This window comes from Mustela putorius, unplaced genomic scaffold (assembly GCF_011764305.1).
Source record: "Mustela putorius furo isolate JIRA1106 unplaced genomic scaffold, ASM1176430v1.1 tig00003974_pilon_pilon_pilon, whole genome shotgun sequence".
NCBI lineage: Eukaryota > Metazoa > Chordata > Mammalia > Carnivora > Mustelidae > Mustela > Mustela putorius.
The window spans coordinates 4003606-4017249 of NW_025422117.1; the positions used below are offsets into that span (position 1 = coordinate 4003606).

At 38.6% G+C, this 13644-nt stretch overlaps 1 protein-coding gene across 2 annotated transcripts in view; it reads right to left on the reverse strand.

Moving 5' to 3' along the window:
• The window catches only part of GPC5 (glypican 5), a 1424459-nt gene that overhangs the window by 1072163 nt on the left and 338652 nt on the right, over positions 1–13644 (reverse strand). The window lies entirely within an intron of this gene.

Here is a 13644-nt window from a genome sequence, read left to right on the forward strand (position 1 = left end):
TAGTATCCCTAAATGTCTTTACTAGCTGTGCCATCTAAATCACAGTAATATTAACTACTCACTTTTCTGGACAGAAATGTCAGAGGCTTTTAACAACTAATCGATTGCTTACTGATTAAAAGTCTATTAAACTTGGGTGGTTTTCCTATTTGGGTCTTCTCTTTGGTGTAGAACAAGCTAAAGTAAAATGTCTCCACTGATGTGGGAAGCAGAAGCAGAAGAAAAATTATTAAATTTCCTCCTACCTACAGCCCACTGACAAGTCCTTGACAGAGGCAGAGTGACCTTCTAGGGACTCAGCTGCCTCGATGTTAATACTTTGCTAAGGGCAACAGACTATCTTAGCCCAACCCCAAGGATCCTGTAAGTCTCTTCTAACACATAAGGATTCCTTTGGAAGCTTCCTTTATCTCTACCCAACAAGATACATGTTCGCAATCATCCCCCAAACATATGATATACATCTGAAGGGTCTCATGACTCAGATTTTATTAGACAGCAATAAATGGCACTTTCCCAACAACAGCTAGTCCCCTCAAGGTCCTAAAACCCTTGCTTCCAAAACACCTGGGAGACTTACATGCTATCTCTAACCGCCTCCCAACTTGAAAACACATAATGGGCCACTCCTCATGACCCCAGTGCAGCTCTTTCTGCTCAAGGGTCCTGTTCCCATGCTTTAATAAAACCACCCTTCTGCACCAAAGACATCTCAAGAATTTTTTCTTGGCCATTAACTTCAAACCCTAATATCTTTCCTACATCATTCACTAAATATGAAAAAACTCAAATATGTAACATGTTTTAAAAAGCATGAATATAAAAGTTGTTGTAAGCAATATTATTTAATACATGGACTGTTTTTTTCCCCCTCTCCTCTCATACTACATTTCTTTCCCTCATTAATTATGGGAAGGGAAAATTCAACGAAAAAAGTAGTTTGCTTTTTACTTTAAAAAGCCAAAATTTCAAGTTTTAAAATCAAAGCTTTGAGGTCCTAAGCATCTGAATTCTAACATTTCAAAAAAACAAGTCTGAAAAACTATACTTCTGAACTTTTGTAACATAAACCAATGTTTTGGACAATGAAATGAAAAGCCACTACCTTAATACAGAAGAGACATCCTCTGGACTAGAACATAGGGACAGGAGAAGGAAAGCGAACCAGAACTCCATGGGTTGCAGAGCTAAAATGCAGCAATTATAAAACTGCATTCCCACTGATATTTTAAAAACAACTTCTTTAAAAATGAGATCAAAGAGGGGGGTGGCTCTAAATTATAGCTGAAATGAGCAAATTAAAAAAAAATTAATCTTACTTTGACAGCACTGATGCTCAACTTTATTAATTTTAAAATTCTCTCTCTTAGTGGTTTCCAAAGAAATCTTTGTGTACCCCTGGGGATAAAAATATATGTTTATAAAAAATAAAAAATTAATTAAAAAAAAAAGAAAAAAAGAAAAAGTAAAAAAAATAAAAGAAATCTTTGTGGAAATGGCTAGATTTTAAGTAACTACTAATCTATAGGAAGGATAAATGTCATTTTCAAATATGTAACATCTGAAATCAGAGAGATCAGAGGCTTCCACAGAAAATGTTTGGTAACTATTTCACCAAATTTTTAGCAAAGCTTGACCAGATGTGTAACAACAATATGACTGCTGGAAGTATAAGTCTGACTTCTAACTTATACTCAATCCCCCCCTCCAAAAAGTATACTGTAACCACTCATTTATACTTATTTATACCTTTTTTTTTAGGAGGAGGGACAGAGGGAGAGGGAGAGAAAGAATCTTAAGCAGGCTCCATGCCCAGCACAGTGCCCAATGCCAGGCTCGATCTTAAGTTCCTGAGATCATGACCTGAGCTGAAATCAGGAGTCAGACGCTTACCTGATGGGGCACCCAGGCGCCCCTATACTTATTTATACTTTAAGTTAGTTTCGATTAACTAGAAAAGAAGTCCCACGAGGGCCATATTCCTGCTAACTGAAATGCATGAATAAATACCAGTTCTCATGATGCAGCTACTAAAACATAATGGATGAAGCCAACTGATTCTTTCCTAGAGGGGTGAGGTTTAATAAGTGGAAAGATGTGTGACTCCTGTCCTGAATTCCGTTCACTCTAAAGGATCACCTGCTTGGAATCAAAGATCCTTCTAGAAATGAACAGCCCTGGCACAAATGACTGGAATGCTGAGATCGCCAAATTGCCGGGATAAAACTGAATTGGAATTGCTTATGGACCCCAAACCTCCTCTCCAATCTTGGTGAATGGTGCCTCCAAGGGGAACGTATTGGGGAAAAGCTTACATCTTTCTGGTGCCTCACAACCAACAGATCATATTGGGAAAAGCTTTACATCTTTCCTGGCCAGTCCTCTTTCCCAATGCTACTCTCACTGCCTTCACTGAGCCCTTATCATCTCTCTGGAATGACTGCAGACCTCTCATCTCTTCCTTAACAATCACCCCTCATCCTCCAAGAAATCCACCTCTTCAAATTCAAATCTGATATGCCCAGACCACGTCACTCACTTGCTTAAAGCCATCAATGGCTCTCTCTTCTCTACAGCATAAAATCCAAATTTCTTGGAAAGGCGTATAAGGCACCCTCTCACCTCCATTTTGGCAGCAACCCAAACCATACTTTGTGCTTCCACAAACGTGAGAGACTTGCAGTTCCCCAAACAGACCTTCAAGCTTTTGCATGAGCTCCATCTGAAAGCATCATATGCTTAAAGATTTCCACTCATTCTATAAGGCAACAGCTATCAGTTACTTGTCACAAACTACTAAACACTATTGAGTACCAACCTCTGGGTTGGCACTATAGCTCAACAAGACAGTCCCTACCTTCTAAGAATGCACTATCTTGTGAAAACCCACATTAACAACACAGTGTTAACAGTGCCACCTTTGAAGACAGAGAAGGAATCAGGAAATTGTATAAACAAGATACTACCTTCAGTGTTTCATGTAAAAAAAAAAGCAAACAGCAACAAACAAGAAACAATAAGCAAACTTAAAGAGGAAAGAGAATATGCAGTTTAGCAAGTGGGGAGTGAGCTTACGAGAGCTTTAGTTAAAAGGTAGGAAGAGGCCAGTTTGTAATCAGCCTTATTGATCATCAAAAAACTGTTTCAGTTTTATTCAGAAGGCAATGGAAGGCATTAAAAGTTTTCCAGCAAGTGAGTGATGGCCTCGTGACAGTGTTGTGGAAATACATAGAAAGTCAGTGAGGTCACTTAGCGGGTTATAACCAAGACTCAGGGGGGGAAAATATGAGGATGAGAAGAAAACACCTGTCAGTGAATATCATGAAAAGTGTTAGATTTGAAAGACATTAGGAATCTAGACTTGACAGTAAAAACAAAAGTTTTAATATAACTCCTAATTGTCTTTCCCAACCTCCCTGAGGTGACGGAGGGGATGATTATCTCAGTACTATTCACTGAGAGAAGAAATAAAGGAAGGGAAATAGAATGCTTTCAATGTCCCACACGATACTTAGGATTGCTCTTCTCCTGCTCAACATTTTCCTCTTCCCGTGGCACATATCACTGTCTAGTCTAGCATGTCACAGACTTACTTATTATGTTTTATTGTTTCTTATCTGTCTCCCAGTCTAGAATAAAAGACTCGGGCAGGCAGGGGCTTTTGTGTGTGTGTGTGTGTGTGTGTGTGTGTGTGTGCGTGTGTGTGATTTTGCTCATCAATATAGATCTAAAAACAGTTGTGAAGGCATATAGTAAGCTCAATAATCAGGAATTAAATTAATGAATGAGTTAACACTAATTAATAATTAAGTCTACTCTCAACATGTTCGGGGTTTGTGATTTCTTTGGAATGTACAGAAAGAGCAATCAAGTACAATGCTACTTTCAGATCAACTCTGTGTAACATCATCTGGATATCTTGTCAAAATGCCGATTCAATTCAATAGTTCTGGGGTGGAACCCAAGATTCTACATTTCAATGAAGCACTCAGACGATATCAAAGCTACTGGTACAAGAACCATGAATCCCATGGACCTTTGCTGTTGGATATGTAACCTTGGCATCAGGGGACTGGGGTGTGTGAATGTGAGAGTCATTATCTCCCGAGGGGGTGACCAAAGTCATGGAGGTAGATGAAATCTCCCAGGCAAATAACAGGCAGAAAGAAAAAGTCAAAGGAACTCAGAAGTACATTGAGCAAAGGAAGAAAATCTTCAATAATAAGAGCTGTGGACATTAAAGAATAAGGAAATTTGAACCTAGAGAGATTCCCCACTGTATAAAATGCCATTATGAGTTACTGAAAATAATGAAAATGTCCTTTATACCTGATCCATCCCTCAGATGGAACTCAAACCCTGGTTGAGACAATGCAAATTGTCTCAATTTGTATGTTGAGACAAGGTCTTTAAAAGGTAAATAAGTTCAAATGAAGTCATATGGATGGATCCTAATTCAATAGGACTGCTGTCCTAATAATAAGAAGAGAGGGTAGGGGTGCATGGACACAGAGGAGAGGCCATGTGAGGACATACTGGGGCAAAGGCAGCCATCTGCAAACCCAAGAGAGAAACCTCAGCAGAAACCAAACCTGCCAACATCTTGATCTTGGGCTTCCAGCTTCCAAACTCTGAGAAAATTGATGTCTGTTGTTTAAGCCACCTGGTCTGTGGTATTTTGTTATGGAAGCCCTAGCAAACTATACAATAATGAAAGCATTTGGAGTAGAGTACTGGCCTTCAGATTTGCAGTACGATCCATCCTAAAGAGAGAGTGAGAAACTAAGAGTCTCAAAGACAAACATTACAGCAGTTGTGTGTGTGTGTGTGTGTGTGTCTGTCTGTCTGTCTATGCGTCTGTCTGTCTGTCTGAATATGTAAGACACTTGAAAATACTTGTGTATGAAAGGGAAGGACAAAGCAAGGGTTTGCCAAAGCTCATTAACTTGTTCCTAAATATCCCAGTTCTCCATGTTCCAGGCAGAAATCCACTCTGAAGCTAGCTTTAGGACGTGACTTGCTCTGGGTTCTAAATATATGCAGACTGATATATGTTCCCTTCAAGCTAAAGCTTTAAGAACCAATGTGGATTTGCCAGCTTCTGTTTCTGTCTCCCCTGATGCCTGGCAACGTGTCACATGGAGGCTGTCTAGTCACTCTGAGGCTTAAATCCAAGGCCTCTTAAGCAGCGCCCCCCTGCTGGTCAAAATGTGAACAGACTAAAATGTGAAGGAAAACACTTTTATTTATTTTTTTAATTAAATTTATTTATTTTCAGCATAACAGTATTCATTGTTTTTGTACCACACCCAGTGCTCCATGCAATCCGTGCCCTCTCTAGTACCCACCACCTGGTACCCCAACCTCCCACCCCCCACCCCTTCAAAGCCCTCAGATTGTTTTTCAGAGTCCATAGTCTCTCATGGTTCACCTCCTCTTCCAATTTCCCCCAACTCCCTTCTCCTCTCTAACTCCCCATGTCCTCCATGCTATTTGTTATGCTCCACAAATAAGTGAAACCATATGATAGTTGACTCTCTCTGCTTGACTTATTTCACTCAGCATAATCTCTTCCAGTCCCGTCCATGTTGCTACAAAAGTTGGGTATTCATCCTTTCTGATGGAGGCATAATACTCCATAGTGTATATGGACCACATCTTCCTTATCCATTCGTCCGCTGAAGGGCATCTTGGTTCTTTCCATAGGAAAACGCTTTTAAACCAATTGTTAGATTGGGGTTGTTTGCTACCGTATCATAATTTAGTTTTTCTTAATTGATATAAAGATAGAAAAAGAAAACTAAAAATCAATATATCACACATTCTGAGGAGAGAGGAAGAATTGCTGAAAAGAGTGATTCGCTTTGGAGCAAGTTCTCTAAGACTAAACCGGACTGAAGACAGTTTGTGAAAGTTAAGATAAAGTTTTGGTTTGGGAAGACAGAAATATGAGGGGTGATCCTGCTTCAGAACTTTATATTCTGTGTTTGGAGGTTTTCAGGTCACAGGAATTAAGAGTAGTTTTTGTTGCAAGAAGTGGTTGCTCTGGAGGGCCAAGGGATCAACACTGGATATAGAAAAATTGAATTGGGAAAAGAAGGGGATAAAGAAAACGAGTAGCTATCATGAGGTAAAAAAAGATTTATCTCCTGCCATAGAGCCAATTAATGCTGGTCCTATTACAAGAATCCATACTTCAGTCCCTAGGCCAGTGCTTGGACTACTACGCACCATCATGCTTCCTTTCCAAGTTTTGCATGAAGAGTCTCAATGAATAAAATATAGTACTCTTTGGATGATTCAAAATTTAACTTGCTGGAAGGGTGACTGTATCCATGCAATTATTTTTCTACAGTTATGAGAGCCTTGCCTGTTAAAACTAGGAGCGTAATGAATGCACGGAGATGCAAAGTTCCAGCTAATTATCCTTGAGGGGCTATGTTACATAGGGCTAGTTGTTCACCTTAGTCTTCAGACATCTTTGTCTTGACAGTAACAGAAAATATTTTTTAAATATCTAAAATATATTTTTTTTAAAAAAACAGAGAAACATTCTTTGTCAGAATACTCACTCAAAGCCTATAGCTTCAGGCCAGGCACAAATTAATACTTTCTCATTTGGGCCTGCAAAAGTTGAACAAATGACCTCCCTGTTGCGTTTTGCCCTCCTGTCTTCCTTCCACTGCGTGTCCCCTGCTGTAACCAGAACTGGCTTTAGAAATTAGCCTAACAGGGGCACCTGGGTGGCTCAGTGGGTTAATGGCTCTGCCTTCGGCTCAGGTCATGATCCCAGGGTTCTGGGAGGGAGCCCTACATCGGGCTCTCTGCTCGGTAGGAGCCTGCTTCCCTTCCTCTCTCTCTCTGCCTGCCTCTCTGCCTACTTGTGATCTCTATCAAATAAATTTTTTTTAAAAAAAGTCTTAAAAAAATTAAAAAAAAAATCAGCCTAACACTTCACCATGTTAAAACCCTGGTGATTCAGATAAAATTTTTTACCATGGCACACAATATCTCCACTCTCCACCCCTTAGCATCCTTAAAGTCCCCTACCCTCCGCTCACCCATGCCAGCCAAAACCGCACCCTTAGCAGATGTCTCCATATTGACAGGATAAGATTCTGAGTTTAGCACACGCAGTTTCCTCTAATCTTAGATGGCCTTCCCCCCTCCCCCATCACTCTCCCAGGCTTCTGCCCGTCCTTCAAGGTCCAGCTTAAAGCTCACCTGCCCTCTGCGTCCTTGTCGGACCTGTGTGTGCAGTTTTATTTACCCATCCGTGTTTCTTACACAGCCCTTGCCCTCTGTGTTGCAGTCCTGGCTCTCTGATCCTGTAATCCTTGCGTCTGCAAGTCTGTCTCCCTGGTGAGAGCAGCCGTTCAATAAAGGCAGGAGCCATGTCTTCTTCATGTCCCCAGGCTGTGGGTCACAGTTTGGTACCCAACAGGCTCTCAACAAATTCTCCCTGAGCTAGTCGCAGCTGTGGTCTTCGTTTTTAATCGCACCAGAATTAGAAGTTTTTTAAGTTATGCATTTTTTTAAGTGACAACGATAATTTAAAGTCCTTAAAGGATACAGTTAACTTGGGAAACTTGGAATTAGAGGACTCATTCCTAGACTGCAGAAAGTAGACCTTCCTCATGTGTTGTGTTAGAAAAGGAAGAACTCAAAAGAGCAGGACCACATGCTATGTGGGTCTGAACAGGCTCCAGTCGGAGTCCATGTACATGCGCTACTGAAATTAACATGTGGGGACACAATACTATTTAGTCACAGTGTGCTGTAAGAAGGCTATCATAATTAATACCTCACAGATAAACTATGCTTCAAAAACAGAAAGAGCCTGAGACCATCTGTTCTAAATACATGTTATCATCACCAAGGAAAGATTTAAACTGTACATCTAGAACTCTCCCTCATTCAGATGGACTGGTCTGGAGTGGGACCAGGCATCTGGGTGCTTCTGAAAGTTTCCCGTGAGATCCACATGTGTGGCCAGGGCTGAGCACCCGTGATTTATTTTTTTATTTTGAAGCTAAGAAAAAAGCAAAAGTCAGAGAAGGTAATAAAAACATGTGAAAAGCAAGAAGTTATTTACTCGGGAATTTATTTGTAGCAGACCTCGACACCTTTGTTTCACTAATTAACTAACGAAATAATTCATTAATAAACGTGCCATCCTGTAGCCATGTCAGGCTGATATTGAATATCTGAGAAGCCAAAGCTGAACGAATCTTTATATCGAAGAATATTTCCTTCTGTTTTAAAAAATCTTACAGAAATTATCACCCTGTTCACGGAACACAATTAGTAGATTGTTAGACCAGAAAACAGAGAGAGATCACTTCTTTCTGCCGAAATCCACACTTCGAAGGCACTATGTTTCAACAGAATTTATCTGTATATTTCTACCAGTCTGAAAGGTCTGGTGCAGGACGCAGGGAGTAAGGCCACTTCTTCTCCTTGGCTAATGAGCAGGTTTGTCCACTGTGCCAGCACCATAAAGAGGAAAAAGCCTGGAGCACAATTGATCATTCATAGCTTGCAGCCTTGTTTGCCCTGAGCTTACTAAAGGCAAGGGAGAAACATGGACCAGCATAGTTACTGCTTCATTTCTTCCCATGCCCTTGAGGCCAGCAGTGCTGGAAAGGGCTCCTGAGGCATCACATGGTTTAAAATATGTGTGTGTGTGTGTGTGTGTGTGTGTGTGTGTGTGTATGTAAAGAAATGCAACTCACCCCAAAGTGTCATTTATAGTTTGGTTGATACAGGAAGGTCTCGTTACAACTATCAATTCAAGCAATGCTTCTAATCGGCTGGACCATTATAATTGACTTTAGTCTTTTTTAATGATAAAAGTAACATAGCTTTTCATAAACAGTGTAATAAATAAAAGGCACACGAAGAACAAATTAGTATCTGTGCCTCCACAGTGTGTCTATCTCTCCCTCCTGAGGTGTAACCCGCATTAGCAGCCTGGTACACTTTCTTCAGTTCCTCTATGTGCACGCTAACAAGTAACCAAAAGCAGACCTAAGGATAGAAAGAGGTAAAAAAGACAAAGTTACAGTTCGGTTTGACAAAACGGGGACCAAGTTATGTACATATAAACCAAACCCAATTGGCTTTTCTCACTTGACAATATATCATGAACCCATTTCAGATGAATAAGTCTTGGTCTTACTTTTTTTTGATATAGCTGTATAATATTCCATAATTTGAATATAGCAACTCTACCGTAATCTATCAAAAGATTCCACTAAGCTCATCTACATTTTAATTAATAAGGCTGATATGATCCTCCTAAGTCTGGCTTAAAGAGTGGCAACCGCTTAAAGAGTTTCAAATGTTGCCAATCTCCTAGGGAGCTGTTTTCACTTAAGCATATGGCCCTGATTTTACATTTGATTTCGCATTTCATTTCATTAGAAGTTGCTGAACACAGAGCTGTATTCAAAAGGCACGCCTCTAGATTTTATATCTTTATCTAGCAGGACTTTCTTTCAATTTTAAAACATTCATAAACTGTCACTTCCTCTCCTCTTGTTCCCATTGAACACAAAGTAAATGAGATTTCTAATTTTGACCAAAACTAGTTAGCTGGAAAAGTATTGGAGAAGAATCTTATTTTCAAATAGAACTTTTCTCTGCAGAAAGTTTCAGACTGCTCGTTCCTTTATTTAATCACACATATTGATTTTTTTTACCCCCTAAAGTCAGTCCACAAATAATACAGAACCCGAATTAAAAGCAGTGCCTCCCACACTGTTTGAAAATATCTGTCGAACAAAGGTCAAATGTGCAGTTTGCTAGTTAATGGCCTGAGGCAAAGTTAAGGTTAATGTGGCACTAATGAGCAGGCTCAACCCTGTAGAGATGTCTGACCACAGTTGTCAAACAGCAGACATTTAAAATGTCAGTCTCCTGTTCAGCAGAGGAAATCTATAATTACACATTTCCAGATAAGAACTATTTTCTCTTGCATTTCTGAATCGGTGTTTAGTAAGTTTATTTTATTCCCAACGAAGTCATTCTATTTGGCAAAATAGTTTTATAATCTTCAAAACAGAAAAATATTTAGATTACTGTTCTACAGCAACAGCGGTCCATGCTATAAATGCTTGAAAGTAATTAAATTTATACAGTCAGATTGGCTAGAGGGAGAACTGAAATCTAGTTTTCTGGCCCCTTTCCATAGACTTTGCAACACAGGAGAGAGATGGGTAGAAGGGGTGAATATAACACAGAGAGAGCAATGCAATGTGTGACACCACTTATCACAAATGGAAATTTGTAACAAATTTAAAATTATAATATAAAAATGTAACAAATGTGTTATAAGCACACTGCACTTGTATTTGCTCAAAAAGAAAAAAAAAAACTATTTTTCCTAAAAGAGGAACTCCTACAGTGTACTCTCTGAACCCCATTCGAACCCACTGGTCATTATGGAAGCTATAGCCGAAAGATCCATACCATTCTCAAAGAGAAGGATTTTTTTTTTTTTTCCTGACTAAAGGGTTCCAGGGTTTTTTTGTGTTTTTTTTCTTCCCTCCTCATAGGAAGTCTTCTTATTCACGTGACGTGTTTTCCCTTCCTTAGATGATTTACTGTGCTTTCTCAACAAAGCAGAAGGGGTTTAGATGGGCAGTAAATTGGGGAACACCAAGGGAAGGAATGGGAAGAAGAAATGCAAAAGGAGTCCTGGAGATACGTCAACAGGACTTATCTGTTGATATCTGTAAGGTGTTATCTTAGATACTAAGATACTCTTTACAGCAGATTCTTTTTGACGTGGGCTCTATGTTTAGCGCTCTGTGCTGGCGATTTTACACCAGTTCTGAGAGGGACATTCACAGTCATCGATACAATTAATAGAGACACCTCTATTCCTCACTTTTCTGTAACGCTCCGAACCCAACACATTGCCATTTAATGTCTCCGTAAAAAGCACCCTTTCTGAAAGCATCCTCCTTTAAAGAGTGATTTAAACCTGATGTCAAAACTAGGTCTTCAAAACTCTCATCTCCTTTTCCCATATTGTAAAAAGGTACTCAAAAAGCACTGACTGTTCTCCATTAAAAAGGACTTCAAACAAAGATCTTAACTCATTTATAAAAATAAACACAAGACCACATGTTCAATACTTAAACAAATTTGAGCACCCAGCCCAAAAGAGGTGAGACATAATTTCTCCTACCTCACAATTTTTGTTCATTTTAATAAAAATATGCAATTATTTGTTCAATTCTACTGGTTTCAGGAAGCATACTATTGCTTTTTCAACAGGAAAAAAAAATCTAGGACATGATTGGGTCAAAACCAGTAAGAAGATTAAACCAAAAGATATTTGCAAATCTCACAATTCTAGTATACTTCTTTAATACTAAGAATCATTATTGAGTACGTATATCTTGAGTTTCAGCATTTCAGGTCAAATCTTGAATGTTACTCTCTTTTGCAATAAAATTTTTTCTATGCTTAATAACATTTTAACTACAAGCTCCATGACTTAGAGGATATGAGAACATATTCTGTACAATATTTTCCTCTCTCAGCATGAACAGAAAACTAATAAAAAAGCCTTTCCCTTTAATAGTCTGCCAACAAATGGGCTTCTTCCTCATTCCTTCTTGTGTTATATATATATATATATATATATATATATATAATATTTTTTTCTTTTTGTGATTTCAATCCTCTATTCGTGGTCACTGTTATCTACCAATCTATCTGACTGATGACACTCTATGTCTGGTATAAATTTTTCTTGCTTGTATCCCCTGTTACTGTATGCATCCAGTGCAGATACTAGTGTTCCTGAGCTCTGGAATAAATATGGGCTTCAAGGTCAGAAAACCTGTAATTAAAAGGGTTCAGAGAAAATGAATTACTTCCATCTGCAATTTTATTCCTGTTATTCTGGTAATTCGCATTTTAGAAAGAAATTGCTCTTGAATGTTACATGTAACCCAGGTGTTAGTTTGGGTACCGCAGGATATTACTGATCAAAGCTGAGTAATGTAAAATTACCTTTGCTCAAGTATGACACTTAAAATGTTGTCCATGTGATGGGAATTATAATGATCCTGTCTTTCATCACGATCGTTCATACATCTGTTTATTTACACAAGGCTTAGCTTACATTGGAAAAAGGAGAAAAAATCAAATACAATGAATATAAATCCTTTGAGTTTACTCCATCTGTGGGACCCCCAAAGTCTCAGTGTGCATGTCTAACAGGATTCCTGCAGAAGGGAGTGAAACCAACACAGCCAAAGGGGCACCTTAAACCTGCTCATCTTCAAAGTCATCAAACAGAATGAAGCATATTTTTGAGAAGAAACGTTGATCTGAAAGTCTATAATATGGGCCTAAAGAAAGAAGAATCCTCCTGAAACTACCTTTGAACTTTCCTTCAGTTGCACTTCCAAGTAAAAGTTCCCACATACAATTCCGGAGATCATGATGTGCCCTGGAAACGGTTGATATACATTTGCGTCTGAGAGCGAAGATGGAAAGTGAACACAAAAACAAAACAAAATGAAGGAAAAACCAGTGCTTCCATCAAATGATATAATCTACTTTAAAAAGACATTTCTCTTATTTTGAGGACAATTGTGGAGGAATTGGCAGCTCTGTCATTTTCCTTAAACATACAATAGTATAAAAAATAAAAATATCCTATTTCCTGCTTTCCCATAGTATTATAGGCATCATTTAGACCCTTCCAAAGCCATTAACAGATTTAAATTGATGGAAATGCTTTTAGCTATGCAAAACCAAGTGGAAGAAAGTGCTTAGTACTCTTGCTATAGACTGAGCACTTATGGTGCTTCTACACACAATTAATTGTGGTACTTTAGTTAAAGAAATAAGCCTCACTCATCATCCTGATTCAGGCCCCATAGATTCTGCTAAAAATTCCTAAGTAGTTTTTATGCATTCCTACAAAAATCGTCAATTTCAGTATGACATAACTTTAAATCTTCCTTACCTCTCCAAAAATTGAGTGGGAAAAAAAAATGAGAAATTGAAATTTGTTTTCAACTTCGTATGTTTACTGACTTTCCAAATGAAAAAGGATAATGGATTCCCTTTTTGTAAGGAGGAAAAAAAGAAAGAAAACATATTCTCAAGTATATTAGACAGGAAGAATCTCACTCCAGTTTGATTTTTTTTTTTCGGTTGGGGGATATCTTGAACCATATAAATTGGATAACCCTACAGTCACAATTATAAACACTACTGAAAAGCTTCTAGCTCATTTGGCCAATCTGCTACCGGGAAATGGGTTTTTGGAGAATCCGTTTGAAAAAACTGTAGAATTTAAAGGTCATTCTTTCCATGGCTGAGAAAAAATATGCATATTTTCCATTCTTTTTGCAGTGAGAAATTTGAGGAGGGCTTATTTCTACTCACACTATCTTCAAGGCGAGAGCATATTACATATTACAGATGTTGCAAATTAACTGGAGGGCCAAAGGACTGTGAACCAACAATGTAACTTTAAAGATTTAAGAACAAATCTCAGCCTCCCTCATTAGAACACTACCTTCATCTGAGCAAACAACTAAGAGTTTGAATTGTAGCCAGGGATAACTATACAAATCTGCTTTGTATGATTTTCAATAATTGCTATCATCA